This window comes from Ovis aries, chromosome 13 (genome assembly GCF_016772045.2).
Source record: "Ovis aries strain OAR_USU_Benz2616 breed Rambouillet chromosome 13, ARS-UI_Ramb_v3.0, whole genome shotgun sequence".
Classification (NCBI taxonomy): domain Eukaryota; kingdom Metazoa; phylum Chordata; class Mammalia; order Artiodactyla; family Bovidae; genus Ovis; species Ovis aries.
The window spans coordinates 80829073-80855875 of NC_056066.1; the positions used below are offsets into that span (position 1 = coordinate 80829073).

Sequence of the window (26803 nt, forward strand, 5' to 3'; positions counted from 1 at the left end):
CTGCCTTGAGAACCCCGCAAACAGTATGAAAAGGCAAAATGATAGGATACTGAAAGAGGAACTCCCCAGGTCAATAGGTGCCCAATATGCTACTAGAGATCAGTGGAGAAATAACTCCAGAAAGAATGAAGGGATGGAGCCCGAGAAAAAACAATACCCAATTGTGGACGTGACTGGTGATAGAAGCAAGGTCGGATGCTGTAAAGAACAATATTGCATAGGAACCTGGAATGTCAGGTCCATGAATCAAGGCAAATTGGAAGTGGTCAAACAGGAGATGGCAAGGGTGAACGTCGACATTCTAGGAATCAGTGAACTAAGATGGACTGGAATGGGTGAATTTAACTCAGATGACCATTATATCTACTACTGCGGGCAGGAATCCCTCAGAAGAAATGGAGTAGCCATCATGGTCAACAAAAGAGTCCAAACTACAGTACTTGGATGCAATCTCAAAAACGACAGGATGATCTCTGTTCGTCTCCAAGGCAAACCATTCAATATCACAGAAATCCAAGTCTATGCCCCAACCAGTAATGCTGAAGAAGCTGAAGTTGAACGGTTCTATGAAGACCTGCAAGACGTTTTAGAACTAACACCCAAAAAAGATGTCCTTTTCATTATAGGAGACTGGAATGCAAAAGTAGGAAGTCAAGAAACACCTGGAGTAACAGGCAAATTTGGCCTTGGAATGCAGAATGAAGCAGGGCAAAGGCTAATAGAGTTTTGCCAAGAGAACGCACTGGTCATAGCAAACACCCTCTTCCAGCAACACAAGAGAAGACTCTACACATGGACATCACCAAATGGTCAACACCGAAATCAGATTGATTATATTCTTTGCAGCCAAAGATGGAGAAGCTCCATACAGTCAGCAAAAATAAGACTGGGAGCTGACTGTGGCTCAGATCATGAACTCCTTAATGCCAAATTCAGCCTTAAATTGAAGAAATATTTTGGATAGATTAGGTTTAATATATTCTTAAAATTAATTTCACCCATATTTTTTCATTTTTTAATGTGGCTACTGGGAGTTTGAAACTGTATCTGTAGTTCACATTCTGTATCAACTGGACGACAGTGTATGAGGTCTTTACTCACTTGCTGCCTCCGACAATAATAGTCACAGTTTCCATTTACTGGGCCCTGACCATGTACCACTCTAGGCAGCCCTTTTTGAACTTTCTTTCATTTAATCCTCAAAATTGTCCATTTAGCTTATTTGTATCATCACCATTTTACAGATGAGAAAATTGAGGCCAGTTAAACAGTGGAGTGGAGAAGGCAATGGCACCCCACTCCAGTACTCTTGCCTGGAAAATCCCAAGGACGGAGGAGCCTGGTGGGCTGCAGTCCTTGGGGTCGCTAAGAGTCGGACACGACTGAGCGGCTTCACTTTCACTTTTCACTTTCATGCACTGGAGAAGGCAATGGCAACCCACTCCAGTGTTCTTGCCTGGAGAATCCCTGGGATGGGGGAGCCTGGTGGGCTGCCATCTCTGGGGTCACACTTCAGTTGGACTGAAGTGACTTAGCAGCAGCAAACGGTGGAGTAACTTGCTGACAGTCACACATAGCACATGACAGATTTGATTCTGGATTTGCCTATGGGTCTTTCAGGCAATAATACCCCAGCAATTAACCAATATGCTAGCAAACAATCAAAATGAAACAAGGAATCTGGACAAATCTTAGGAGTATTGGTTGTGGGCTTCAGGCGTGTGTCCGAGCACCCATTATAGCCCACAGAATTAATGTTTCTCTCCAACGTAAGAACTTACAAGCAATGCTTCATGTAAATTCAGAAGGCAGAAAATATTTCCATACAGGTATATTTGCTTTGTGCAAAATGTACATATTCTTTCTATATTGAGAGTAGACCAAGTATGGGTGACTTGAAACACTCCTGAAATGCATAAGAGATGTTCCAAATGTCAGGAGATCTATCCCGAGTCCCTTTAATACTCACACAACAGGATGTACATCTTTATTCTTTTGTAAACATGTGGCCACACTGTTGGTTTGTCGAGGTTAGACCTTCACCTACTGGATTTTCTTAAGACATGAGACCAAAGTCTGTTCATCTAGACCTGATGCTTGTCCACAGTTTCATGCAATAGATTCACAGGTGTGAGTGAAGGAGCTGCAAGTGGAGAACCATCCCTCTGTGTCCCAAAGCCTTCATCTGCTTCCAAAAATATTTAAGACCAGTTGTAGAGGGCAGGATGGAGCTTAGGGTTCACAGAGTCCTGGGTACCAAGCCTGATGACATAATTTGTGAGCTTCAACCCTGGTCAAGGCACTTACCTCCTCAGAGGCTTAGTTTCCTCATGTGAATAATAAAGGCAATGATAGTCACCACACCTGATTGCTGTCAGGATTCCAAGAGGTCAGGTCTGAGAGTAGTCAGCATGGATGCTGGCAGGGAGCAGGTACTCAGATAAAGCAGTCGTCATTATTATTAAATAATAATGATCATGGTGATGAGAATGATGACGGGACTTTTTCTTTCCCTTTTTTCCCCTGACCCTAACACTCAGGACTAAACTTTATCAAAGAGTTAAGACAGATCGAAAGGGGGAAATATTTCATCCCCGAGCCCCCAAGGTCATGGGTATTTGGATGAAACACTTATCTCTTCAAGGCTTTGCAGCTGGGTCCTTTGTCTCCCGGCTTTTCTGAAGACTTTGTGTGAATGTGCAAACATTTGAGGAGTATCAAACTCTCGGCGGGCAGTGGCAGTTGCAAGAAACCTGGTCCATTTTTCTACCTTTCACCCTGTCAGAGCGTGAGACCTTGGGATTTTTATAATCCAAATTGATACTCTCAAGGAAATCTCTTCCACTGTAGTTCCCTGCCCTGGAAAGATTCATTTTCCTGTGGGCACTTCTCCAGCCCTGGGCGGATAGCGGCGACTGGGGTGGCATTCCTAACCTTGCCTTGACAAGGTTCAAGTCTCGCTAATTTGAGTCTCCCCTATTTTGCTCCCGTCCACCTGGCGCTGTTTGATTTATCTGCGCCTGTTTGTGGATTCACTGATCACTTTCTTATTACTCTTCCTCCTCCATCCATTTCAGTTTGCAGGCGCCTTTCGGGTGATTTCTTACGCCACCCCTTACCACCTGCTCCAAACTGACAAATTATCCACTGAAACTGTTGCTCCTGACCTGGCATGGTCTCTTCCCGGGGATATAAATGATACGGTACAGAGGGATAATGATGCCTTATAAATGTACAGTTGTTCCTCGTGCAGCCTGCCCTGCTCGAAATTCAAGCACGCCCTGCCTGCTCACTGCTGCCTCCGCTAAGGAAGTGAGGAGCGAGAAAGAAGGGAGCTGGAGTGGCCGAGAAATTCAGGCGCACCAATTACGAGATCAGAGAACTCTCAGACAGCAGTCCTTTCGGGGGGCCAGCATCTGATTCTCCGGGGGTTAAACGTTGAGAGGGGTGGCAGATCCCTTCTCAAATCAGGTATGTGTTGAAGCCCTGAAGTTTGGAGGCAGGGACCTGTGGGCCCGACCCCAGGAGCGGGTGGTCAGCAGAAGCAATGCCCTCAGCTGTTTGCCCTCCCACCTCATGGCCCTCACCTGGGGGCCCAGTGGACGCCCACGCTTGCCTGCTGCCTCATATGTGGATGTCAGCATCCTAAGCCCCATCTGTACAAGTTAAACTCTTTAACCCTCCCAGATCCCAGCTTCTCAGCCATGACTGTTCCTATTGGTGCTGTCACTCTTTGCTGGAGGATCAAGTCCAAAGAGTCAGTGAAACAACACAGATGCCAACAGGCCTGGCCTTTGAAGAACATCCTTTGCTGCACCACCAAGCTCCCTTTTAGCTCGCAGGGAACGGCATTATTACCCAGAGATCGATTCCTTTAGACAAGTGTAGAAGCTTAGTTAAAAAAGAAAAAAAAAAAAAAAAGGAACCTTGAGCCAAGATGATGGCCAGCCGCCGCCTCGTCCAGCACAGACTCCCCAGCAGTGCTGATAAGTGGGGCATTCACTGCCTGGGTGCCATCTCCTGCTGGGAGCGTTCTCTCCCTTTGGCTGATGGGGGAAGGAGAAGATGGGAACCCCCACGACTCACCTGCTCTGTGCCGGGCACTTGCCCGTGTTTCCCATTTACTCTTCCGGCCAGCGCTTTGAGGTTGGAATTATTAATGCTGATCTGTGAATGAGGAAGCTGAGAAGTAAAGAATTTCCCAAGTGTGGGATCTTGGGCCAAACCCTTTGATTGCGTGCTGCCCTCCCCTGGGTTACTGGAAAATGACACCCAGGGTTACCAGGTGCTTATCACGTGCGAGGCGGCCTGTGTGCTGAGGCGTGCAGTTGCCAGCGTTACGCCGTGCACGGTGGGAAGTGACAACCAGCTGGCTTCGTGTCGCTGTTATCCCCGTTGCTTAGGTGAGCTGAGCACAGAGCAGCTAACCAACGCCCCAAAGTCACACAGCGAGAGGGTGGGAGATTCTATCGCCGTCTCCCCCAACTCCCTCTGCTACCTGGATAGTTAAAGCGTCAGTGTGAACTCGCTTGCTTTTGTGGGTGATGTCTTTGTCTCAGCAGGCACAGCAGGTGACCCTGAGGGGCTCTGTGGCAGCTTGGGGACCCTTCTGCTGCCCTGTAACTGACCCAGGGGCCCCCCTAGGCTTCCGACTGCGCTTCCCTTCCGTTTCCCCACGAGGACACACCTCTCATCTGTTCTACCTACCATTTTGGTCTGGCGTGAAGTCAACTTCTCGGAGCCACAAAAGAGACATTTCAGAAGCAAGAGTGCCACAGTGACGACAGCTCTCACACACGAGCACAGTGCACACGGCTCTCACACACGAGTACAGTGCACACGACTCTCACACACGAGTACAATGCACACGGTCCTGACACACGAGCACAGTGCACACGGCTCACACACACGAGTACAGTGCACACGGGCTCTTAAACACGAGTACAATGCACACGGGCTCTCACACACGAGTACAATGCACACGGCTCTCATACATGAGCACAATCTCACACACGAGTACAATGCACACGGGCTCTTAAACACGAGTACAATGCACACGGGCTCTCACACACGAGTACAGTGCGCATGGGCTCTCACACACAAGTACAATGCACACGGCCTCTCACACACGAGTACAATGCACACGACTCTCACACACGAGAACAATGCACACGGCTCTGACACACGAGTACAATGCACACAGGCTCTCACACACGAGTACAATGCACACAGGCTCTCACACACGAGTACAATGCACACGGCTCTGACACACGAGTACAATGCACATGGCTCTCACACACGAGTACAGTGCACACGGGCTCTTAAACACGAGTACAATGCACACGGCTCTCACACACGAGTACAATGCACACGGGCTCTGAGCCCCGTTCTGCTCTCAGAGCTGCGGTCTGTGCCATGGAGGAGGGTTTACGGGCCGACTTTGCAGCATCTGAGCACGGTCTGGCGCTGTGAAATCTCAGAAACCAGGTTCAACGTCCATCATCAGGGAGCTAGTTAAGCAAATGGAGATAATGCCAATACCCACTAGCCACACACATAAAACCTGACAGGCAGCACTCTCTCGTCAGGGTTTAAGAGTCAGAAAGGCCTCCCGTTCTGGTTCCAAACAGTCAAATAAATGAGTGTGTATGTGTGTGTTAGTCACTCAGTCGTGTCCAACTCTCTGCGACCCCGTGGACTGTAGCCCGCCAGGCTCCTCTGTCCATGGAATTTCCCGGGTAAGAACACTGGAGCGGGCGGCCATTCCCTTCTCCAGGGGATCTTCCCAACCCAGGGATCGAACCCAGGTTTCCTGTATCGCACAGAGATTCTTTACCAGCTGAGCCACCAAAGTGAAAGTCACTCCATCGTGTCCAACTCTTTGCAGCCCTGTGGATGATACAGTCCATGGAATTCTCCAGGCCAGAATACTGGCATGGGTAGCCTTTCCCTTCTCCAGGGGATCTTCCAGACCCAGAGGTCAAACGCAGGTCTCCCACAGTGGGGGCAGATTCTTTACCAGCTGAGCCACAGGGAAGCCCTAAATAGATGTGCTTAGTCGCTCAGTCGTATCTGACTCTTCGTGAACCCATGGGTTGTAGCCCGCCAGGCTCCTCTGTCCATGGGATTCTCAAGGCCAGAATACTGGAGTAGATAGCCTTTCCCTTCTCCAGGGGATCTTCCAGGCCCAGGGATCAAACCCGGGTCTCCTGCACTGCAGGTGGATTCTTTACTATCTGAACCACCAGGGAAACCCCAAATAAATGAATGCATGAATCCAAATGGTATCACAGGCCAGTGTTGCTTGGGAAAGGCTGGCCTGAACCTGAGCCAAAGTGGGCTTCCGAGTTCCTCCCCGACCACCACAACCACATGCTTCTGGGTAATACTTAGGAAAGTACCTGCGTGGATGAGCGTGAGCTGAAACAGCGGGGCAATGGCCTTGAACTCACGGAGGCTGTGCGGGGAACCTTATGGAGAACGGAGACCTCTCCCCAGGGGGGGATGGCAGCTACTTCCCCATCCTTCCCCATCCTTCCCCATCCTCCGAGAGAGTGGAAGGGCCGTTTCCTGGGCAAAGGCGGCCACCTGGATAAGGGTAGATGACCCACTCTTCAGGTGTGCGCTGACTCGGGAACATGGCTGGGGTATGAGCTAAGTGTAAGAGAAGCAACTTTATAGAACATAGCTGCAGTCTCAGTCAACCTGTGTGTGTGTGTGTGTGTGTGTGTGTGTGTGTGTGTGTGCGAGGATGTGAATGTGTGTGTGTTCACACCAAAACTCTTAGCAGCGGTTACTTCCGGGACAACGAAGAAGTGTGTGAAATTGACTTTCTATTTTAAATATGTCCGCAGTGTGTGTGTATTTTATAAGAAATATTTCTTTGGTAATTAAAGAAAGGGCTTACCCCTGCAGCGCATCAGTAAAGAACCCGCCTACAGTGCAGGAGACGTAGGAGTGCTCCCTGGGTTGGGAAGATGCCCTGGAGAAGGGCATGGCCACCCGCTCCAGTATTCTTGCCTGGAGAATCCCATGGAGAGGAGCCTGCCGGGCTACAGTCCACGGGGTCGCAAGAGTCGGACACGACTGAAGTGACTGAGCACGCAATTAAGGAAAATGAGAGAAAGATAGAAAGGAAGACGAGAGAGAAAAGAAGGAGAAGACAAACATAATTACATCCCCACCAAATCCGTCTGGAAATAGTAAGAGCAGAAGCGACCGCGGCAGTAGCGTTAGTCGCTGGTATTTATTAAGTGATTTTCTCTGTGTGCCAGACTCTCCCAAGCACATTACTTGAATTGAGCCATTTCATCCTCACAGTAACCTGGGATGAGGGCTAATCACCATTCCTTGTTTGCATATGAGGAAACAGGCCTTGAGAGTTTAAGTAACTTGCCTGAGGTCACGAAACAGTGATCGGGACCTCCATTTAAAATTAAACCTCTCCATTTAAAATTGAACCTCTAATGATCGAAGATAAAAACTCTTTTTTTGTGTGAAACAAAACAAAGCAAAACAGGAACTCTGTGAAAGCCCCAACCCGGGGCCCCGGGCTGCATCTGGCAGGAGCCTGCCTGCCCGCCCCCCATCCACCCCTCAAACTCCTAGGGGCCTGTAAAAATGTTTTAATTTTTAAATCAGAATGAAAAAATGAACTTTTAAGGTCAACAAGAATGTTGTTGCTGTTGTTTTTTTTCTCACATCAGAAAAAAGAAAATTTTTAGAAAAAAATATAAATTTTCATAAAAATGTATTAAAACTTGCTTAAGGTAGAAAAAGTTTAAATGTGGAAACATTGAAAGCAATATCCAGAATAGGCTTCTTTTTGTTCTTGGTTTTGTTTTGTTTTTTTTTTTTTTTTTTTGACGCTGGAGCGTAGTTGATTGCCAATGTTGTGTTGTTCAGTTGCTCAGTTGTGCCTGACGCTTTGGACCCCACGGCCTGCAGCACACCAGGCTTCCCTGTCCTTCGCCGTCTCCCGGAGTTCGCTCAGACTCGTGTCAGAATTGATACTATTATGGGGGGGAAGAGTCCCTGAAGGCAGATGTGCTGAGGGCTCCACAGAAGTCCACAACCAGCCTGCCCCGACGTGCACCACCCACCCACGTGTAAACCGCACCAAAGGCGCATCAGTCAGCAACTTCAGAGTCATCCCGAGCTCTCCCCACAGTCAGAAAAGGCCTCTTTGCCGAGGACTGGGTGCCCACAGAGAGCCACCCCGTCCACTCTTCCTGGAACCCCCCACTCAGAGCCGAGAAAGAGAGATCAAGCTGCAACGATTTAAAGTGTTACATAAGCAGTGACAGGATGCTGGCAGGCACTTGAGCTTCTTTTTTAGCAGAAAAAGTATGTGGAGAAACCTACTTCTTATCATCTGATTTCTTTATTTTTTTAAGTGCCAATGACCTTTCTTTTAATTTATTTTTAAACTTTTTGCATTGTACGGGGCATAGCTGATGAACAGGGTTGTGATGGTCTCAGGTGGACGGTGAAGGGTCTGCTGCTGCTGCTGCTAAGTCGCTTCAGTCGTGTCCGACTCTGTGCGACCCCATAGACGGCAGCCCACCAGGCTCCCCAGTCCCTGGGATTCTCCAGGCAAGAACACTGGAGTGAGTTGCCATTGCCTTCTCCAATGCATGAAAGTGAAAAGTGAAAGGGAAGTCACTGAGTCATGTCCAACTCTCAGGGACCCCATGGACTGCAGCCCACCAGGCTCCTCCATCCATGGGATTTTCCAGGCAAGAGTACTGGAGCGGGGTGCCATTGCCTTCTCCGGGTGCTGCGTTTAAGATGGAAACCCAGGCTGCCACGTAGCTCTGAGCAGAGCTCTCTGTGCCCTGCTGGCAGACCTTGTCGGTTATCCATCTTAAAAGCAGCAGTGTGAGCCTGTCGATCCCAGACTCCCTGCCCCCATCCTTCCCTCCGGCACCGTGAGTTCAGTCTCTAAGTCTGTTTCTGTTTTAAGTAAGTTCATTCATATCGTTTCTTCTTAGAGCCCACACATAAGGGGTGTCATACGATGCATCTCCTTCTCCGTCCGACCTTCTCAGTGCGACAGCCTCTAGGTCTATCCGTGTTGCTGCAAACGGCATTGCTTCGTTCTTTGTAGTGGCTGAGTAATCCTCCTCTGTTTATATATGTACCGCATATCCACCCTCTGCTGATGGACATCTAGGCTGCTTCCAGGTCCTGGCTGCGGTGAACGGTGCTGCAGCGGACACTGCGGGGCATGAATCCTTTTGGACCATGTTTTCTTTAAATACTGATAGTAGTTTACGGTAGATTCCTATTCATGTAAAGCTATATAGCAAAGGATATTAACAGACCTCTTCTGGAAAACTCTGTCTTGCCATTCTTCACGAGAACACAGGATAACTTTCAAATAAAGGTGTGATGGGCACTGATCTGTGAATTTTTAACTCCCTAACTCCCCCAGTAGAACTCTGAAGCACTAGTTCACATTTGGCGGGGGGGGGGGGGGGTGGAAATAATTTATATAATAGTCAGGAATGTTTTCATTTCAAAGGACAGAAAGCCCAACTCAAATTGGCATCAACCAAGACTTCACTGGGTCTTGTAACTGAGCGATATGGAGGTAAATTCGGTCCATTATGGCTGGATTCAGGAGTCAAATTGCTTTCCTCTCTGCCGGCTTCATTCTTAAAAAGTTCTCTCTTCTTGGAGGTGGTCTCCTTGGCTCAGAACCAGCAGGAAAGGAAAGGCTGCTTTGCAAAGATGCCCATGAAATCTCGCAACTATTATTTGTCAGAGTTGGCTGAGAAGCCTGTCTCTGGACCACTCCCTGTGGGGAAGGGGAGTGGTGCACTCTGAAGTTCAGGCGGACGTGGGCCACACACCCCTCAGGTGGCCGGGACAGGCTGACTTTCTCTGAGTCACAGAACAGAAAGCAGGAATGGTGTGGATTCTCCGCCAAAGGAAAATCCAAACCACGGTGTTGTCAGTCAAAGCAAGAGCAGAGGACAACGGGAAAAACAAAAAAAGGGGACCAGTGCATATGTAATTGGTAGGAAGGAGCATAAAACGTCAGTTTCCATTTAGTTGCAGAGTTTTGCAGCATCTGGCAAACAGCCCAAAAAGCTTAAGAAAAACTTTTAAAATACGTTTTCGAATGGCTACACATTTAGCCAGCAGGGAATACTAGCTGAAAGTTTGTCATCATTTCCTTGCCCATGCCTTGAAAATGTATGCAGAATTCTACCTCTTGGCTCTCTCTGAAGAAACAGGACAACTGGGAGTCTGGATCAGTCCTTGAAGAAAGCTGGTTCCTGGATTCCTTCTGTTGCTGAACCTGGATGCGTGGTTAACAACCGGAGCAAAGAGGGACCACCTAGCACTCTTCAGTCAGAGAAGGCAGTGGCACCCCACTCCAGCGCTCTTGCCTGGAAAATCCCATGGATGGAGGAGCCTGGTGGGCTGCAGTCCATGGGGTCGCGAAGAGTCAGATACGACTGAGTGACTTCCCTTTCACTTTTCACTTTCATGCACTGGAGAAGGAAATGGCAACCCACTCCAGTGTTCTTGCCTGGAGAATCCCAGGGACGGGGGAGCCTGGTGGGCTGCCGTCTATGGGGCCGCACAGAGTCGGACACGACTGAAGCGACTTAGCAGCAGCAGCAGCAGCAGCGCTCTTCAGCGCCTGAACTGAGCTGGCTGCATCCTGACGGAATCCACAGCAAAAAGTGTTTGAATTGTAATCAACCAGTCAGTGAGAAAAACTGGGCCTTATATCATCAGTAAAACATGGTACTAGGCTTCACACACACATACACACAGATAAATTTGATAGAGAGATATTTCCTATAGCCTTCATTTCTTTTGAAAGCCACTAGATTTGGGATACCACTAAGAATTTAATCAACGAACTAATTGGACTTTTTTGCAATTTCATGCCAATGAACGCTGCTAACCTTAGTGGTTGCACTTCACACTTGAGATCTGAAAAGTACCTGGAATAAAGCATGTCAGAACAAGACTGCTCTGTTATTTTGACATCTAAAGGGCAATACTGGGTGTCCTAAGAATGAGTCCAGCCTGGCTTTATAATATCCTGCGGTTCCTTTGTCTGAAAGGATGATTTAACTCAAAGGATTTCCTGAGTGCCTGTTATAGGGAGGACATTGTGCGAAGCTGGACACTAGCAAAACCTGGCCAGAAGGAGTTCCAGGCACAGGTCAGGCACGCGTCTTAGCCTCGCATTTGCTTCCAGTCTAGTGTGAGGGCCCGAAACTTACAGGAGTGTACGGTGCCAAGTAAAATACGGCAAGGAGCCCAAATCATGAGATGGTTCGCACCGATATCATCAGATACTCATTTCAATATGCCTGCTGTGTGACAGGCTTGGTCCAGGGTACTGAGAAAATCACAAAGAACGAAACACACAGGATCCCTGCTCTTGCGGAGTTTATATTCTAGCGGAGGGAAGCAGACAACAGGCAATTAGATAAATTATGAACTATGTCAAATTATTAAATGCTGTGCAAGAAAAAGAAGCAGAGTCAGGGCATCACCAGGGGTGAAGGAGGGTACGCTGTCATGAAGAATATTCAGGCAAGGTTTCTTTTTATTTTCCAAATTATGAAAGTATGATAACATATTCACAGGAGAGTTGGAAAATATAGAACAAAATTACATATAGTTCTGGTATATATTACAATTTTTTAGAGTAGATAAATTAAAAATTTTAGTTGGAGTTTCAATATCAAACTCTCAAAAATTAATAGAATGAATAGACAGAAAAGTATTAATAGAAGGATACCGTAGACCTGAAAAGCACTCTGAGACAATTCAACATGATTAAGACTTAAATAATTTTCACACAACAGTAGGATATAATCTCTATTCAAATTCTCAGGGAAGGTCTCTTTAAACAGCTAGCATCTGAGCAGAGAAAAAAGCGAATCCAGGGAAAGTGTGTAAAGCAATTTCAAATCCCACTCTCCTCCTTCACCCCACCCCACCCCCGTGATTAGTAAACACTCAATAAATGTTCTTGTTATTGTTATCGTTAATAGAACAGGAGCCCTGGGTCTGAGATGAGAATAGAACTGCAAATTAGCTTGACTACAGAAGCTTGTGGAGGAAGGATGTGGCCTTTGAAAGAGAAAGGTGGGATGAAAGGTCTCCATGGACACTAAGACGAGGAGACACTCCAGGGCAGAGCCGTGGGTGTTTAGCCCCCTGCAGACGTGTGCTCCTTGTTTGGTGCTTTGTTTTAGCTTAGCTTATCACAGCCTGAACTGGGGGCTACGGTGAACAAAATGATAACATCTATCAGCACAGAAGCCACCCAGCAAGCATTTGCCTGGGCTGTTCCTCCAGAGCCCGCCCACCTCACCCCTGATTGCAATACCAGTTTGCAGTTTTGCAGCCCATTGTGCTAGCTCGGGGACCAAAATAGCAGCATTTTGGATCGTTATATGCCATACTGAAAGCGCTCTCGCCACACCCCTCCACTGGTTAAACCATTCCAGGGTGTGTTGTTGCCATTTTAATCCTCGTTTCCTGGTACACAAGGGAGGTTCAGCGGCTTTTATTAGGTGTGTGTGTCTGCTTCCCAGAACTACTCTGGCTCCGGTCTACGACCAGATTCCCATCATGGGGGCATTCTGGGAAGTTTCTCCTGAGGAGGGGAGGAGTAGGGGAGATAATTTAAGAAAATGTGAGACTGTGGTGTCATGGAGATGGGAAGAAGGGGCTATATGAGGGCGAGACCTCAGAGCCCCTCTCTGCCCCGGGGTTGAGCACCTCCCTACGTCGGGGGCCGGAGCCCCTCCTGTCCCTGCTTCTTCCCAGGACCAGGTGCCCGTCTCTGAGGCCTGGCTCTTCATCTCCCAGGATTCTTCTTTTCAGGCAAAACCTGCTTCACCAGTCACCTTCCCAGAGCTGCTGTTTAGGCGTTCAGTCGTATCCGACTCTTTGCAATCCCACGGACTGTCGCCCACCAGGCTCCTCTGTCCATGGGATTCTCCAGGCAAGAATCCTGGAGTGGGTTGCTATGCCCTTCTGCAGGGGATTTTCCTGACCGCTGACTGCTAAGCCCTTCAGTTCCTGATGAGGGAACAAGCCTAGGTCATGGAGGCTGTGACCAGGAGCATAAATGGGGTGGAGGGTGGGAAGGGGGATTCCTGGCAAGGAAGAGAAGGTGCCGAAGTGGAAGAGGAGGCCAGGGCCAGGTCACAGAAGGCCCTGATGCCTCGCTAGAAAATGCCATTTGCTGCCAGGGTCAATCAGGACAATAAACGGTTCTCGAGCCCAGGTGTGACCCCACCAGCCCTTACTGGCCATCAGCATTTTCCTGGCGTCAACCTCATCCCAGAAAATGCTGTTAAAAGCAACTCGCCCTGCGCTCATCCCGTCCCTGCACTGTTCACACCTCGGAAAAGTGCGTGGAGTCCCCGCGCGTCACTCCCAGATTCGTCACCCGCAGAAGACAGCTCAGACGTGTTGGGCCGCTTTCATCTCTCCCTATAAATCAATCCTCTCTCCCCTTAATCATTCGGCTTGCTCTCCTCTGAACTCGCTCCAATTTGTCTACATCTTGCTGGGACCAACTTGTCTTAGGGGTGAACACGCCGTTCACACGCGGCGGGCGCTCCTCCGCAGACTCCCTCCGCCGCGCAGAGAAACCCGTGCAGGGCCCTGGCGGTGAGCAGCCGTTTCTTTCTGCGGCAGAGCAGACCGATCGCTATTTTTAGCGTCTTGATGGTTCAGGCTGCGGCATCCGAAAGGTTGTGGTCGCACCAGGTATTCCAGGAAGCCACATGGCTGGTGAGGTTCGGCACGTCGCTGGAGCAATCGCCGCTGGCCCCGAGCCTTCGGTAGAGGGGAAGGAAGGGCGAGCCCCCCGCCCAGCGCCCCACCTGTCCACGCCACAGCCCACGCGCAGCCTTCGCGCCAGTGCCTTCTGCTGCCGGTGCCCAGGAGCGCTGCGGACAGGAAGGGTCCCCACCGCGCCCGAAGGGTCCCCACCGCGCCCGAGCCTCCGGCTGCAAGCCAGTGAGATGTTACCCTTCCCATTTTAAAGACCAGGGAACTGAGGGACAGAGAAGCGAATACGTGGCTCACCGAAATCATGGATGGGAAAGAGCTACAGTGGTCAGGACAGCGTTCTGAGTGGAATTTGCTAGGGCCCCGGGACTGCAGTTATGAATGGCAGGCAGATAATTATGAATGGCAGGGAAGCAGGGAGCTGGAGTTATATAGGGGTGGATGGGGTCCTTGGCGGACCCCTGCTGCTCAGTCCAGAGCGGGGAGCAGAGGTCCAGCTCTGCCCAGAGACCGTGCCAGGCGCCTAATGTCAGAACTTCTGTATTCAGGAGACACGCCATATTCACACTGATGCACATGAGGTTTTTCTAATTTCAAAACAAGTTGTGGGTCAAATGCAGCAGGTTTGAGGGCTAGAAGGCTAGATGTCAGGCCCACCTTCCGCAGCTTATAACCCCTGATTTCCACAAAGCTCTCCTTTCTGTTATCTAAGTGTCAGAGAGCCCTGAGACATCACTGTGGGCTTTGTCCTCCCTTTGCAGAGAGACCACTGGGATGGAGGGAAGTTTGCAAATCTAAGAAATGTTGGAAAGACGATTCAGACGCAAAGTCACAGTTTCTCTCCCCTCAACAGTACAGCCTTGTTTTCACTTTGGGAGAAACCTCTCCTTCTTAAGGATCAGAAAGCTGAGGCTCAGGTGAGGGCTCTGCTGACGGCTGATCGCAGGGGCTCAGCTGTCACAGTCTGGTTCTTTCAAAGCACGGTCCTCTCATCCTGCCCTCAGCTGGCCTCCTGAAGACTCTGTAGGCTGAAAGCCTCTGACTTGTGATTGGAGCACGTGCTTTGAGTAGCTTTCAAGTTACAGAGCTGAGTGTGTGCTCAGCCATCCACGAGGTCTCACCTGGCACCTACCGCGATTCAGACTGAGAAATGGGAAACACTGAGACGCATGAAGCAAGACTTTAAAACAGTTGGCAAAGGGGCCCCTGAATTTGGCCAGCAGACTTATTTTGTTTGCCCCCCCTCGCCGCCACAAAATGCTACACACTAATAACAATTGTGTTAATAAACACTATTGCCAACATGTAATGATCAGGAGATCTTGCATAAAAATCCAAATTCCCACTTTTTTTTTTTTTTTCAAAATCCAAAAATCTGTCACCTTGGTGCCTGCTAAGATCGTCTAGAGCTGGATTGTGGCCACCCCCTTCCCATGGGGCCGCACTCAGCAAGACTTCCCAGTTCCCACCTATCTCTGTTGTCTCCCTGAGGCCAAATATCAGCAGCTATTTATCATCATGATTTTGTCATTCTTTTCATAAAGAAAATGAGATGTCTCCCATAGCGATGTTTCTTAAAAGTGAGAAAACAGGCTGAGAGAGCTTGCAAGAAAAATGAGTCTCTCTCTTTGTGGAGGTGAAGACTATTCTAACATGTATATTAAATGAGGCAGTGTTAGTTTCTTGGTCCTTGTTCCACATTTGAATTTGCCACCCTGTTTCAGAGACTATCCAATATAGTCTCGGCAGGTAAAGAATCTGCCTGCAATACCGCAGATGCAAGAGCTGGGGGTTTGCTCCCTGGGCTGGGAAGATGCCCCGGAGGAAGAGATGGCAACCCACTCCAGTATTCTTGCCTGGAAAATTCCATGGACAGAGGAGCCCGACAGGCTGCAGTCCGTGGGGTGGCAGAGAGTCAGACACGACCGATCACACGGCTCCTGATACAGCCTAGTGCAGGTTAGTCTAGAAGGGGGACTATGCCGTGCAGCCTGAATCCCCGCCGTGCGGTGAATCAGCTGATTCATTGCGAGCCGGGTCAGAATGAGAGCTGCAGCCTGTGGAGCCCCTGGCTCCCTGGCAAGTGGGCCCATTTTCAGCAGGGAGACGCTGATGCTCGAAGGAGATCTGCTTTGTCCTTCCTTTCAGGGCCTTTTTTCTCAGAATTTCTGTAGAACGCCAATTTGTCCCTTCTCCATTGGCCCAAGACTGCCAGGTAAACACAGAGTCTATTTGAAATGCTGTGAATTCCCCCATAAAATCTGGTGTCCTCATCCATCCATTTCATTCCCTCCCTCTGGCTTTTTAAACACAGGAACACTCTTGAGCAGTTTAGCCAGTAAGGAGAAATAAAATCCGTGAAGCTTAAATCCCTAAAAAAGAAAGCGAGTGGTGCCGTTGCTTTTTCCTCCTGCAGTTCAAAGGGCTGAAAATGGGATGCTCACCCCTGTTTCTGCTTCGTTTTGTATTAGATTTGTAACTGAACCGTAATCAGCAAATAAAACTCCCTGCTATACGGATCAGATCATTGTTCCTCATCCTTGAATTGACAAAGTTTGGGATATGCTATGGGCTGACAACTTGTGACTCGTGCTTTACAGAGAGGGGCCAGAATCCTAGAAATTCCTAAAGGACACCTTATGGATGATCTGGTACTTAGGTTACAAACTCAAGGCTTCTCAGGACAAATTGCTTTTATGGGTGAAGCAAGCCTAGTGAAGACTCTTAATGATCAAGGAAGGAACCTACACCCATCCTCAGCTCATTACAGACATGGAGGAATGTATGTCCATTGTTAGCAGATCTGCAAATTGTTCAAAAGAAGCCAACAGCTGATATTTTGGTGAAATCTTCTGATTTCCCTGGGCAAATAACTAATTCATATTTTGTTTTTAAATACTCTGGACCAAATAAATATGACTCCAGACTAGATTTGGCTCAAAGTCACCAGTTTGATACCTCCAATCCTAGTTCCAAGTCTTCATTTTTGAAAAAGGAAACTGAGGGTTTGCTAAATGATACTCAAAGGACAGTTAAGGAAAGAGAGCTGGTATTCCCACCCACAGTGCTTAGGAAGCTGGTCTGAGATAAAACAAGAAAACTATTTCCCTCTCAAATAAAGAACAATGAAGCCTCTCAGCTTTTGCCCCACCATGAGTCCTTCTCAGGGGAATAATAACCCATCAGTCAGAATAATCCAGCTTAGCTCATTTTCCATGAAGGAACAGAGTTTAAACTTTTTCCATTTTTGTGGGGAGGAAAGCCTTTTGTGATGATACTGGGAGCAAGTAATTACTAAGGGTCAGTAAATATTTTTAGGATAAACAGAAAGAGGAATGATTAAGAACCCATAGCCACATATGCATGGAGACGGTAGTTTCGAGGTTTGAGCACTGCCTTTGGAGGAGTCACTCCCACATCTATTTCAGGTTCTGCAGTGATGCAAAACGCCCCTGTAGAGTTACTGCCTAAGAGACAGTTGGTTGACTTTGTTTTGCTTTCTTCTATGTCAGGGCTTGGCAAACTGTAGCTCATGGACCAAACTGTTTCAACAAGTAAAGTTTAATTGGGACTCAGACAAACCCGTTCGCTTACGTATGACCGATGCCCGCTTTTGTGCTGCAACAGCAGAGTTCAGTCATTGCAACAGAAACATTATGACCCGCAAAGTCTGAAGTGTTTACTAACTGGTCCTTCACAGAAAAAGCTTGCCGACCACTGCCAGATATCATAGACCCTTAGTGCACCCCCTGACTCATTTTAAGACACACTTAATGTTTGAGTAAGAAGGACTAAGAAAATGATATTGGGTCTCCAGAATCAGAAGCTCAAATGATTATAAAGGAAATATTCGATCCAGACTAGGAGAAAGCTGCTATAAACCGGAAGGCCTTCTTTTTCTTCCCGAGGTGACTGCATCTGCTCAGCCCCAGGGATCATCACCCAGCAGGAAAGCAGGTCCAGTCTTGCCAATCCTTGGAGTTTTCAGGAACATCCATAAAACTAGATTTTTCCTGTGAAATCTCCATTTTTAAAATAGTGGCGATTACACTTTTAAAAATGAACAGACACTCTCTAGGTAATGGTGGGGGCCACTTCTTAGTAACATCTATTGTGGTCATCTGGCCTCCCTGGTGGCTCAGATGGTAAAGAATCCGCCTGTAAGGCTGGAGACCCGGGTTCAATCCCTGGGTGGGAAAGATCCCCTGGAGAAGGAAATGGCTACCCACGCCAGTATTCTTGCTGGAGAATCCCATGGGCAGAGGAGCCTGGAGGGCTTGAGACCATGTGGTTGCAAGGAGTCAGACACGACTGAGTGACTAACACACACACACACACACACACACATGCACGCACGGTGGTCATCTGGGAATGATCTGATCTTTCTCATTTCTGACCAGCCCACAGAAAAACAGACTGATGGGAAAGAGAGATTTTTGTGACAAAGTAGTAATTAGAAGGAGGCTGCTAAGGGCTCGTTACAGGTCTCTTTTAAATGCCAGCACCTTTTGTGTTTGCCTTCAAACAGCACCAAACACCTAAATCACCATAGAAAACACAGATAAAAAGAGACAGAAAGGTTAAAAGTATACTCGTCATCTTGTGGGGTTTTTTTTTTTTTATCTTCCTAAACGTGTTTGAGAGCAATATTGTTTCGTAAAAACAATATGACCCCATTTCTAAAGCAATATTCACGCTGAGCTAGTCAGCTGTTAAATATACCCAGCAGTTTGCGTTATGATGAAGCTAAGCCAGAATTTCAATTATTTTCTGGACACATTTAAAATTATAATACTTTACTGGGTTAGTGTTATAGTTCATCCAGATTACTCACAAACTATCATATCAATCTCTTGCAACAGCTAACACCTTACAGATCCGTGAAGTTGGGCGAAATAAGGGTCCAGCCAGGGTAACGACCTTCATGCTGATGGCGCGGTTTAACAGGTCCACGCCGCTAAGAGTGCGAATGGCTAACGGTCAAAAGCAAGTTTGTGCTGCCTGTGATACTTTGGCTAAACGAAATAAGAAGGGTACATCAACCACTCTTTTTTCTTATTTCCAGGCAAATACCCCTGTTCAGTTCAGTTCAGTTGCTCAGTCATGTCCGACCCTTTTTGACCCCATGAATCACAGCACACCAGGCCTCCCTGTTCATCACCATCTCCCAGAGTTCACTCAGACTCACGTCCATCGAGTCGGTGATGCCATCCAGCCGTCTCATCCTCTGTCATCCCCTTCTCCTCCTGCCCCCAATCCCTCCCAGCATCAGAGTCTTTTCCAATGAGTCAACTCTTCGCATGAGGAGGCCAAAGTACTGGAGTTTCAGCTTTAGCATCAGTCCTTCCAAAGAAATCCCAGGGCTGATATCCTTCAGTATGGACTGGTTGGATCTCCTTGCAGTCCAAGGGACTCTCAAGAGTCTTCTCCAACACCACAGTTCAAAACCATCAATTCTTCGGCGCTCAGCCTTCTTCACAGTCCAACTCTCACATCCATACATGACCACAGGACAAACCATAGCCTTGACTAGACGGACCTTTGTTGGAAAAGTAATGTCTCTGCTTTTGAATATGCTGTCTAGGTTAGTCATAACTTTCCCTCCAAGGAGTAAGCATCTTAATTACTAACATTTCCAGCAGTCCATTGCACCCCACTTCCTTTCAAATGTTACCTCTTCTGCCAAGTGACTTTAGAAGCTCGTCCCCAAGTGCCCAATGTTGCCATTGCTATTTTTTCTCTTCGCCAGGACCCTGCTGCCTGCGCCCTCTGAAATCTCAACATTTGCGCTCTGGCGATGCACCTTGCTCTAGACCAGCGGTGCAAGCTCAGTTCATCCAGACCAGGTCCTGTTAATCAGCAAGTATTTTTAAATAGTACTACCAGCAGTTGCTTAAAATTTACACCTTCCTAAAGACGGCTGGCTGCTCTGAGCCTCTCATAATCAACAGGACTTTTTTGTGACCTTCGCAAAGTCCAGAACACCACATGCTCAGGGTGTCTGAGTTAGAGCCTAACTGGGCACCCAAAGGCCCTGTCACTGGCCCTGTGTTCTGAGGGACAAGGGACACGGGGTCACTTTCAAAACAGCAACCTGGGAGCAGGGTCTCTTAGGCTCACTCTGAATGCTAACTGGCATGGTGATAAGATTCTCCAAACACCTCCAGTCAGCCAGCGTGTCTGGAGAGCTAATACAAGACAAACACAAGCAAACTCGTAGAACAAAGTCAGATCCCAATAAATAAATCCATTAGATTGGATCTTCCTAGGAGGCGCAGTGGTAAAGAGTCTGCCTGCCTATGGAGGAGATGCAAAAGGTTCAGGTTCAATCGCTTGGTTGGGAAGATCCTCTGGAGGAGGGTATGGCAACCCACTGCAGTATTCTGGCCTGGGAAATCCCATGACAGAGAAGCCTGGCTGGCTACATAGTCCATGGGGTGGCAAAGAGCACTCACACCTACAGAGACTTCTTACTTTTTCCGGCTGTCATTGTATCAACAAAATGAAGTGTAGGAAAACAAAAACGATCCATTTCTACTCAGTAGTCTGCCCTTAGTATCTAGAGGTGTGCTATCCAGCGGAGAAGCCACTAGCCACCCATAGTGATTTAAATGTAAACTCGAATCAATTAAAATGAAATAGAATGAAGAATGCCTTTCTTCATTGGAACATGCCGTATTTTGAATGCTCAGGATCTGTTTGAGCCTAGTGGCTACCATACTGGCCAGATCAGGCACTTCACATTTCTGTCTTTGCAGAAAGTTTTTTTCAACAGCAGTGATGCAGAGACTTTTGTTATTCACAATCTTTATGTTCTGTGCTCGCATTATGTCTATTTGTCTATCCGGTGTTATGATAGCTTCTGGCAGGGCTCCCTAGAGGATGAAATGGGTACCACTGGTGGCAGGCAAGATGGCTTTAACATCAGTGAGCTTCCTTTTCTCTTTACGTCTAAAAGTTAGGTACTTATTTCAAGGTGAATTGAAAAATAGAAGAGTTGTGCTGAGTGAAACAAGTCCATCTCAAAAGCTCGTTGCTTCTCATGCTCAGTTGCTTAGCCGTGTCTGAATGCTGGAGTGGGCTGCCATTTCCCCCTCCGGAGGATCTTCCCCACCCAGGGATCGAACCCCCACCTCCTGCATCTCCTGCACTGGCAGACGGATTCTTCACCACGGCGCCACCTGGGAAACCACTCAAAATCTTACCTCCTCCACTTTTATGAGACTCCGGTAAAGACAAAATTATAGAGATGGGAAGCAGATTAGGAGCTGACAGGTGGCTGTCGCTCTAAGAGGGTAGCACGAGATGCCCTTGTGACGGAACGCTTCTCTGTTTGTAGTGGCGGTGGCATGACTGTGCAGCCGCGCGTGTGGTGAAACCAGTGCCATTTGAGTCGGTCGGTGAATCACTGCACTCTAGTTTGGCACGACGTGATCACTGGGACACCGGGTGAAGAGTGCATGGGATCTCTGCGTATTGTTTCCTACAACTGCGTGTGAATCTACACTTACACCAGAAAAAGCTAAAGCATGTAGACACATACGACCAGTACATCGAATCCCGGCTATTTGAATATAATCTCCTAGGATCACGCTAAAGGAAAAAATACAGTGACAGTTCACAGGGGGAAATGGCAAAGAATGGTGGAGAAGGCGTGAGTCGCGGCGGTGGCCCAGGAGAGGCCGAAGCTCGGCAAACTGAGGACGCTGCAATTAAGAACCTAGGCTCTGGAATGAGACAGAGCTGGGATGAAATCACACAGGCTGGCTGCGCAGCCCTGAGCAAGTGACGTCTCTGAGACTCAGTCTCCTCATCGACAGGATAGGGATAAGAACAGCACTGTTCTCGTGGTGCTGTTGGGAAACTGCCCTGTGAAGATGTATGTAGAATACTCCAAGCCACACTGAGAACCTAGGACGTGGCTGTTAGCACAGCGCACGTGCGTAAGAGTTGGCGACGGTTGATCATTCCTGAGATGGCTTAATTCAGGGCTGGCAAACTGTGTAAAGGGCCAGAGGGTATTTTTGCCTTTGGAAGCCATACGGTTTCTGTTGCAACTACTCAGCTCTGTCAACGTAGCATGAAAGCATCCTTAAGTAAATGATTGGGGGTGGCGTGGTTCCAATATAATTTTATTTACAAAATCAGGTGGCAAGTCAGATGTGGCCTGCAGGACATAGATTGCCAATCCCTGGTTGAAACAACCTTCTTCCCTTGAACTCTGAGGGGAGAGGGAGGTCACTGCAGTCAGACTCACTCTCTTTTCCTTTCTCCTCGCTCTCACCACTGCCTACGCTTAGGGACCCTTCTGTCACTGTGCCAACCTGAGGTCAAGTCAGAGCGGGCTTGCTAATCGTCCTGCAGTGTGTTGCTCTATTGATGGGCGCCCATCGCAGGCCCCCTGGGTCTTGTACATAGTAGGCTCGCAGTAAATATCGGGAGATTGCTCGATTGACCCATTAACGAGGAGAGCTGAGTCCTGACGAAAGTCAGCAGAGATGGGAAGGCCAGGCCCCAGGTGCCCTGGGCGCAGAGGGGGCGCTAGCGTCCACACAGCCCTCACATCAACCTGTTGCCGTGCCCGCTGCAGAGCATCTTATTAGAGACTGTGTCGCTTAATCATTCAGCTCTTCACAGCACGGCTGTGGCAACCTCTTGCAGCTGCGCTTGATAGCTAAGGAGACTGGGAAATCGGAGACACCCAGGAGTTTTCCCAAAGTCGCATGGTTTATTAATTGGCAGAAAGGACCCGCTGGTCCCAATTCCAAACTCAGGTCTCTCTCTGTGACACCACAACTGCTGCTAAAAAGATGTTTAACAAATGGGAGAGCGGCCTGGTTGCTATCCCAGTGATATTGCAGCGTAAACTTCGAGGGAGAGGGAATGCGTTTAAATTCCTTCAACCTGGACGTTATTTGGAACGTAAAAGAAAAATTCCATTACAGCAGTATTTGTGATCTTATTTCATTTGTATCAGATTACATGCAAAAGTACAAAATTATAATATACAGTAGACAGTATACGCATATAGAATAAATATACATGGATAATAAATTGTACGCACACATTAGCTCACATGTAACCTCGAAGAAGGTGCAAACAGGAGCTTGAAATACACGGCTCCCCAAATGGGTTTAAGCTCCCAATTTACTTCGGTCAACCTGCAAAGCATTCATAAATTTGAATGAGCAGCCTTCAGATAGGCAGAAGCTCTTGCGTTATTACAGTTTCCATTCGTCCTCAGTGGCTTTCCAGGTTTACCCATCTCAGAGGCAAACAACCCACCTGTTCTTCCTCAAACTGGGAATGGCCCTCCTGGCGGTGCTCCGGGAAGGGGCAGCCGGGACCTGTCCCTCCATCTCCCCGCGCAGCGCGCAGCTGGAGAAGGCGGCCCAGCGGACCAGGTCCACGCAGACGCAGCTGGGCCCACCTGGACTCTTCTTTGTCTCTCTCCCCGCCTCCACCCAGCCCCCTGAATTTCCATCCCCCTTCCACAGCAGGTGAGCCATCTCCCCGCTTCACCGTGGCTCTGGAGAATTCCCAGCTTGTTCCTTCAGCCCAGCTTCTCGGCCTCTTCCCACAGCCGTTTCTCCTAACTTGCTGGCTCAGAAGGAAAAAAATACATCTCTGCAGATGAGCCGACACCCCCGCCTGCTTCCGTGTGCTCCTCTCTGTCTCCTCTGCGTTCACTCTCACTGACCTGCAGCAGTTTCCCTTCTCCCTCTGCATATCGGCTCACACGCCCTCCCTCTAAAAGGAAACACACACACTCGCAGGGCCGCCCTGCCCAAGCCTCCCCTTTGGCAGCTCCTTGCTCCAGCTGCCTTTTTCTTGTCTTCAACCTGCAACCTTCTCTGAAGTGAGCCATGTTCTCCTCCTTTCTCCCTGCAAGTCATCTTTTACTTCTTCCTTGCAGATGAGATGGAAGAGGTGTTTGCATGCTGGCACTACAGGCAGACACACACACACACACACAGACTCCCAGCTTAGCTACAGAGAAGCCCCGCGGCCATGGGAGGTTCAGTGACAGGACCAAGGTTTGGGTCTCAGACTCTCCATAGCCATATTCTGACAATGACTATGGGCAATGTCCCCTTATCTGTGAAAAGGATATGCTGTTTTCCCTCCAGAATTTCTGTAAAGGGTAAAATGAGATACTGTAGGCAAAGCACCCTCTATATGATCTGTGCTCAGAAAACAAAGCTGTTACTGTATACACACATATAGATACACCCGTATATATGTGAATGTATGAGTGTGTGTTTGTATAGATGGATATGAAATCTCTTCTTTAATTAGAATAGTCTGTGGTCAGTAAGCGTGTCAAATCCTCTCTGCCTTTCCCAGAGGACGTAACATTGTAAGTTTCACTTAGAGGCTCTCTAATACATGTGTGTAAAAAAACCAGTGAACGGTTGAGAAGTTAAGTCGCCATATTAACAAGGCTGTTGTTATTATTTTAATAAAGCTTGAATGGCTCAGTTAGAGTAGGGCTTCTCAGCCTCAGCAATACTGCCAATGGGACCTGCTGTGGTGCCCACGGGATGGAATGCTTAGCGTCCTAGGGGGACCCCACTGGGTGCCGGGAGCATCTCCATCACTCCCGCCCCATCCGGAGGGAGACAGAGCTGCCCCCAGGCATTGCCAAGTGTCCCCTGGGAGGCAACATTGCCCCTGTTGAGAACCTCTAGTCCAGGGGTGTCTGAAAACTCCTTCTCCTGTGAAATGTGAATAAATAGCCAGGTCATTGTTTGGAGAGCTGAAGCTCCAAGGGTAAGAAAAGGCAGATGGGGTTTTGTGGTCGCAGAAGTATCAGCTTCAGACACCCAGTTTGCTTTCATGTGCAGAATTGTTCACTCCCACAACGGACTTTAGGGGAGAAAAGGCTGGTCTTCCCCCGACTTATTGAATGAACTTCGCAAGCTCTGGGTCTATCTCTGTAAATCTTCCAAGAGAAAAAGCCGGTCATCCTGAGACTCACCAGGTAATAATATATCTATGAGATCCGGGAAAGCCCACATGTTCCTGGGAAAACCTTCAAAGTCCTTTTTTTTTTTTTTTAAACCATCAAAACAAACAAGAGGTCAGTAGGTCTCCCTTGCAGCCTCTGTCTATTTATGTTTCATATAAACATATTTTGTGACTGTGGAGACGATTTCATTGGCATATAATGGCCAGCGTTCTTCAAAACTGTCTTTAATTATTCATTTGGCTGTGCTATATTTTACGTTTCTTTTCATAAACGTTCATCTTTATTATCGCCTTATTGGGGGGAGGGGAGGAAAACACTCACACACAGTAATACCTGTTATTAAATGACCTATCAGAGTGGCATGGATAAATGTTGGGAGCGATTTAATTGTTTACTATCTGCAGTTTTATACAGTTTCTATCAAACGGAAAGGTAATTTTTTTTAGTAGCTGCTTATTTTAAATGTACAAAACCCTTGTGTGTAATTCCATTAGCTGCCCTACAGCATTGCAATCTACAGTTTCCCTGAGGCTGTTGTGAAATATTGATGAAACCCTTGCTTTTGTGGCTTCCTCTGATACACTAAACATTTGTCTGATGTTAGTTGAACTTGAATGGATCTGTTCAGAGCTATATCAGTAGTGACTTCAAAGGAAGTAAGGCTGTTACAGCATTTTTTCCTCATTTTTCTTTCTTTCCTTCTTCCATTTTTTTTTTCTTTTTTTTTTTTAACAAAGTGAAGTTTCAAAGCTTTACCATGGTGTACTTTATAGGAACAAAGTTTGCATCAAATGGTTCTAGTTACCTAGCAGACTGCTCATCTTTATATTCTAAATGATGGGGCTTTTTTTTTCTTTTGGTTCTGATCAGTTGCTTGTATCACTGTAGATATTTTGAAGTAGGGGTGGACACTCCCCCCCACAACACACACACGACACGCACTCATATCTTACAAGGAGAGAAGGGAAGGAGAGTGTAAAGCAATAAACCCTGTCTTGGGAGCTTTAGCTCAGATACTTGCTGTGCTTTAGGAATTCTACCTCCTAGGAGTCTCCACCCCAATATCAATGAAAGGGCGTCATGCATGAGAAAAAACTCCTCTGTAATTGACTTTCTCCAGCTAAAGCTGTCTGCATTGAACTTTACAAAATTCAGGACTAGAGCTCATATTTATCCCCGTGTTTTCTGGTGAGGTTGTGAATTATAACTGCTGAGGTTTATTATTTTTTGAAATGATAAAATAGTCTTTTAGGACCTATAAGCAGTAAAATCTCTCAAGCAGGATTTCTCAGCCTCAGCACTACTGGTATTTGGGGCCTGGGATTCCTCTGCCATGGGGGCTGTCCTGTGCCTGGCGGGATGTTTGGCGGCATCCCTGGCAATTCCTCTGTAGCTGTGACAACTAGGGAGTCCCCAGACATCAGCTGTTTTCCATGGGGCACAAAATAGCCCCTCAGGCCTTCTGATGACGATCGGGGCTCTAGTGATGGGGAAGTTTGCCCCCACCAGGACAGAAATGTGTTGGCCATTCTGTCTCAACCAGGAGCACCACCGTGAGGCGTCTCCAGACGGAAGCCTCACAATGTGGCTCTTCAGGCTGGTCTTCTGGAACAGTTTCCACCCACACTCAGGGGTCCAGGCACCATCTGCGCCGCTGCTTTTCCCGCCAGCTTTGCTGTGAGTGTTTGTCGGCGTGCAGGTGACCTACAGTGCTGTGCTGGTCTCAGGTGTGCAGTAGTCTCAGTTACACTGACACACATATCCCCTCTTTGTTCACTCTTCCCGCATATAGACCACTCTAGAGGATTGAGACGGCACCCTATGTTAACAGCAGGTTCTTAGCAGTTGTCTATTGCTTTCGGGGAAGGGGCGCGGGGCTTCCCAGGTGGCACCAGTGGTAAAGAAGCCGCCCTGCCCACGCAGGAGTCGTGAAACACGGGTTCAGTCTCTGGGTCTGGAAGATCCCCCGGAGGAGGGCATGGCAACCCACTCCAGTGTTCTCGCCCGGAGAATCCCATAGACAGAGGAGCCTGGCAGGCTACG

At 48.0% G+C, this 26803-nt stretch overlaps 1 protein-coding gene across 3 annotated transcripts in view; it reads left to right on the top strand.

Annotated features, from left to right (window-relative positions):
* Positions 1-26803, top strand: part of TSHZ2 (teashirt zinc finger homeobox 2) — a 493576-nt gene that overhangs the window by 234438 nt on the left and 232335 nt on the right. The window lies entirely within an intron of this gene.